Source organism: Vigna unguiculata, chromosome 9 (genome assembly GCF_004118075.2).
Source record: "Vigna unguiculata cultivar IT97K-499-35 chromosome 9, ASM411807v1, whole genome shotgun sequence".
NCBI lineage: Eukaryota > Viridiplantae > Streptophyta > Magnoliopsida > Fabales > Fabaceae > Vigna > Vigna unguiculata.
Genome location: NC_040287.1, coordinates 7,185,437 through 7,191,489, shown reverse-complemented (window position 1 = coordinate 7,191,489; position 6,053 = coordinate 7,185,437).

Here is a 6,053-nt window from a genome sequence, read left to right as displayed (position 1 = left end):
TTCTTTTGGACCCAAATTAATTTTAGATCATCATCATACGCTTCTGCAACTGTCTCAAGACAGAAAATAATGAGCTTGGGCTCATACTGGAATGGATCGTCTCCTTTATGTGACTTGTCTCGTTAGAACCTTCATTTCTTAGAGATTAAGCAGGCGAGTTATTAGAACTTGTCTTTAAGGAGAGATGAAGCCAAATTTTTCACATGGCATGGTCATAAAAATTCAGCATTAGGGAATTCATTGCCATACCACACACAAAAAAAGTCATATATGTAGTGAAATATATAAACACTAACACGGCCCAACACCCTCTGATTATGGAGACTATAAGTAATAACTTTTTAGGAGTACTACAAATTATAGATTATAAGTAATAGTCATATATGTAGAGTAGAGAAATATATATATATATAATACTAACACGGCCCAACACCCTGTTAAGTATTCACTCCACTTGGTATGGAGGCTGTAAGTAACAGCTTTCTGGGAGTACTACAAATTAAATTATAGACTTCTAACGTGTTCTTCAAAATTAATAATTATCAATTAAGGAAAATTTAGGGATTCATAACTATTCTAGCATAGATTGTGGATTTTATTATGCCATCCTTCTCCAAGTCAGTATGGACTCAAAAGGAGGTAATATACAACTCAGTACAACTCCTGTCGATATCTTTATTTTACTGGTTACAAAATTAATTCCGTATCTCTACTCTTTTAAGTCTTTGCACATGCACTTAGTAATTTGAAAAGTACTATGATTTCCCACTAAGATCTTCCATCTCCCGTATCAATCCTTCTCAATAGAAGGTTGGAGCTATCCTTTTAAAGGTTCAAAACACGTCTCATTTACATGAATTTCTCCGAGGGTTAAGGGAATCTTCGGTGTGACAAGGCCAAACGAATGTCACTATAGTTCAACTTTCCTTCACGGAACTGGTAACAACTATGTTTTTGAGGATTACAAATCTCTTATTGCATTAACCATGGATCAATTACCTGATTTGTACCGAATTTCAAAACCAAATCTTGAACTTCGGAGTCCAACTATTTTGCTCTCCCCAGCAACCCTTGGTCAGTTAGGAAATCCAAACTCCTTTGATCTATTTTTGATGGTGATATGTCGCCTCCATCAGGTAATGTTTCCACTTTTGCTCAACTATTTGCAACAAGTTCCTTTTCATCGACTAACTTTATTCGGCCCTTTGGAATAGTGTTTTGAGTCAAGAATGCTAAAGACTGCTATCTTGTTAAAAAGTTGTCCCAATTCTTTTACTGAGTGCATTAGATTCCACAACAAATGCTTGGAAAAGACGAGTACAACCATTTGTGTTAGTGCTGATGTGAACACATTTTAAAGTTAATGCTTGCTTTGTATCTTTGCTCTTTTGAAAAACATTATTTCTTGAGAATTTCTTCCTAATCCCTAGGGATCTCTTGCACCAACTCGTATTCAAATGCCGAATGAATTTTGTGGAAGGAGGTTTTTATAATCCAAAAAGCCTATCCACAGACTGCTTGGAAAAGTCGAGTACAACCATTTGTGTTGGTGTTGCTGTGACACATTTTAAAGCAAATGGTTGCTTGTATCTTTGCTCCTTTGAAAAGCATTGATTCTTGAGAATTTCTTCATATTCAATACCCAACGAGTTTTATGGAATCTATTTTTCATAAGGGTCTTTCTTCTTCCACTTCCAAAATTTCTTCTACACCTCCAAATTTTCTTTAAATTCTCAAAAAAATCCTTTGACCATTTAAGGAAACTCGTAGACACTACACTCCCAAAATTATGTTGGCTTCTGAAAGTTAAAATATATGACTTTCGAAAGTGAAAATATATCATCAGAAGTCGATTTTTGAAAGTCAAAATATATCATTGGAAGTTAACTTTCGAAAATCAAAATGTATCATCGGAAGTCGACTTTTGAAAGTCAAAAATTATCATTGGAAGTTGACTTCCGGAAGTCAAAAAATATTTTCAGAAACAAAGATAAAGAAGAAAATATATATACAAATATATATAAATATATATATATATAGTCGTTTTTGTTTAAATTTTAAATTTCATTATTTATATATGTTATTTTAAATATATTTTTTTAATTCTTTTTTACTTTTATTAAATTTTTAATAAATTATATAAAAATAAATTTAAATTTAAAAATATAAAAACAATTTAAATGAAAAAAATTTAAAAATTTGATTAAAATTTAATATTTAAATTTTAAACAAAACTCAAAAATTCAAATAAAATATAAAATACTATGCATATGAAATATATAAATAAAATAATTACAATAATATCAATATAATAAAAATTTAATTAAAAACAGAATATATATATATATATATATATATATATATATATATATATATATATATATATATATATATAACTAACAGAAGTCGGACTTCCGGTTTTTATATATAAATTTTTTTTCATTTTTTTTAACTTTAAAGTTTTATTATTTTAATTCAAATTATTTTTCAATTTTTTATTTAGGATTTTTATTATTTTTTTTTAAAGTAATTCTTTTAAATTTATATGTTTTATAATTTTTAATACGTGTTTTAAAAAATAAGTAAAATAAAAGTTAGAAAATATAAATTTTAAAAAGAATTAAAATATTTAAAATTGATTTAATTTTTTCATCTTCGGAAATCGATTTCTGGTAATGTTTTTTTATTTTCGAAAGTCAATTTTCGGTAATGATTTTTGATTTTCGAAAGTCGACTTTCGGTGATATATTTTGACTTTCAGAAGTTGACTTGCGTTGATATATTTTGATTTCTGGAAGTCGATTTTCGGTGATATATTTTGACTTCTAAAAGTTATATATTTTGACTTTTCAAAAGTTATATATTTTGACTTTCGAAAATTGACATCCAAAAGTATTTTTGGGGTGTAATGTCGGTGAATTTTCTTAAATGGTCAAAGAGTATTTTAAAAATTTCTTAAATTTTGGAGGTGCAGAAAAAATGCTTAGAGGTGTAGGAAGAAAAACCCTTTCATAATCCAAAACAGCCTGAGTGGTCAAGGAATTTTTCTAGGTGTGGGAAATTGGGCCGAATATTTTTACTAATTTAGTTAGGCCATTTATCATGAATATTTCTTTTAATAAACATGTTACAATAGTTAAATTTTGAACATATGTGCAATTATATTAATTTTTAACAATTTTAAAAAATTAATAAAATTAAAATTGTATATTAAAATTGTAATTTTTTTTAATTGTATTAAATATAAAATATAAAATATGTTAAGAGTTATTGTTTGAATGATTATTTATTTATTATATTAAAATAATGTGGGCAAATGTAGTTGCAAATTTGGATTAACTCCTTTCACTTTCACTGCACGATGACCGGTCTAAATAATACTTAAAACCAACCTTAGTTTATATAATCACATTGGATGAGAACTGTAGGAAGCATGAAGACCTGTCTGTAAAATATTAAAGTGTAAGTACTCAATAAACATCGTTAAAATAAATTTTAATGAAAGATAAAGTAAAAAGAAAAAGTAGGAAATTATTCACAAGTCACTTTTGATGTACAGGGCTTGGATAATTGTGTGATGAAAATGTTTGCAGTTTTGTTCATAAAAAATTTATACAAATGTTTGCAATTTTTGCAACAAAAATTATACGTTAAGTGATAATACTTTTTATTGAGTATTTGTAGAGTAGGTTTACGTTAAAATTCTATTCTAAAGAACTTGTGGAATTTGTTAGAAAGTAAGTTTGCATCAGTGACTCATTAATTGATTGATGATGAGAATGGATTTGCACTCAAAGAAGATGGCAGATGAATAAGAATTACTTTTGTTGGCATCACTGTCTAAGTCTGATAAGTCACTAGGGTAGTCAATTCTAGCTCTGAAGAGTACACTAGGACTAGATGATGTGATAAGATCATTGAAGTAGAGTCAACAAATGATGGGTGAGATCAAATTTCAAAAGATAGTCAAATGTGAGCCAAGAAAGAAATATAGTTACCAAGAAAACAAGGTAATTTTCAGCTGAAATATATTACTAATGCTTAATGCCATTATTGTGGAGAGTCTGGTCACTTATAGGTTAAATGTCAAGAATTCAAAAAGGGCTTACAACACATGAAATGAATGATAGAGAAATCTAAGGATACTCATTTAGTCAATCATGAAGATGATCTTTTAATATGTAAGACTTTTGATGAAAAGGAAATATGTTCATTCTGCAAATCTAATCAATTATAAAGATGATATTTTAATATGAGACTTTTGGTAAAAAGGAAATATGTTGTTCTAAGGTGGGTATTCACCAAAGTCCATATTAATTAAAGTGATGGAAAAAAAGTAGAAAATTACTATAAAAATGATGAGTTGATTTAAAAGCTAACACCAAAACAACTTGGTATTGTTGTGTCATTGAAGAATTTATATTTTTATCCATTCAAAATTATACAAAGGTGTCTAACCATATTTATGTATTTATATTTATATTTTTACTCTTATTAACGGGCGTGGGTGCTTGAGCCGTGTTTTCCAACCGAAAATATCAAAGTAATAAAAAAAATTGTGTTTGAAATATCAAGTAATGACAAAATAATGTACTTTAAACATAAAACATTGATAAGATGTATTTAAAAAGTTTTGTAAGATTTTTTTAATAATTTTCACATTTAAATTGGTGGGAATCATTAAAGTAAAAGAACAATAACAACTTATAATTATAAGTTTTTGTTGTTTTTTTTTTAATTTGCTATAGAAGTTTATCTTTTTTAAGTATTATTCATTTCCAAAGTAATTTACTATTCTTTTATCTCACAATTCAATCAGAAAGAGGTCCTCTGCGGGTTTCAAATTAGGATTCGGCTTTTGATTCGTGCATAACTTCTTTCTACCATCCTCTAAATTTTTAAAAGGTTAAAATATTCCGTTGGTCCTCGTTTTTGTTGCAGAATCTCAATTTGGTCCTCGTATTAATTAGTATCAATTAGGTCCTTTCCGTTAGTACAGAACTAACACCGTTAAGTAGGTGCCACGTGTCAACTCCTCGTTTTTTTGAATTTTTTAATTTTTTTTTAATTTTTTTTTAATTTTTTTTAATTTTTTAATTTTTTTTTTAAAATTTTTTTAATTTTTTTTAAAAAAATATTTATGTCACGTGTCACTTCTGTGATGTGCCACGTGTCAATCTAATATGGTGACACGTGTCAAATTAATGTATAAATCTCAATTTGGTCCTCATATTTGTTAAATTGATTTGATTTGAGTCCCAACTTTTTTAAAAAAATTTCAATTTCGGGTAATCCAAATTTAGACCAAATTTTACTTATGATTATTTTTATTAAAATTGATATTTTTATTAAATATTTTAATAATATTAATTATATTTAATATTAAAATTTTAAATATATTTATTTTAATTTTTTATAAAATTATTTTAAAATTTTAAATTTGAATTTATAAAATTGTTATTTTTAAGCCAATTCTAAAATATTGTTGATATTGAATATTATACAAATATTTCGAATATAAATTTATTAATTTATATATTTATAATTTTAAAATAAAATTTAAATAAAGTTTAATGTAAAATATAAATTTAAATAAATTAAATGTTGTTAAAAATATGTAATAGAAATATCACTTGTAATAAAAGTATCATCATTATATTTATAAAAAAATTAAATTTGTTCTAAATTTGGAGCATATGAAATTAAAATTATTTTAAAAAAATTTGGAACTGAAATCAAATTAAATTAATAAATATGAGGAACAAATTGAGATTCATACATTAATTTGACACGTGTCACCATATTAGATTGACACGTGGCACATCACAGAAGTGACACGTGGCATAAATATTTTTAAAAAAAAAATTTTAAAAAAATTTTAAAAAAAAATATTAAAAAATTTAAAAAAAAATAAAAAAATAAAAAAAATTCAAAAAAATGAGAAGCTGACACGTGATACCTACTTAACGGTGTTAGTTCTCTACTAACGGAACGGACCTAATTGATACTAATTTACACAAATGAGGACCTAATTGAGACTAATAAAAATACGA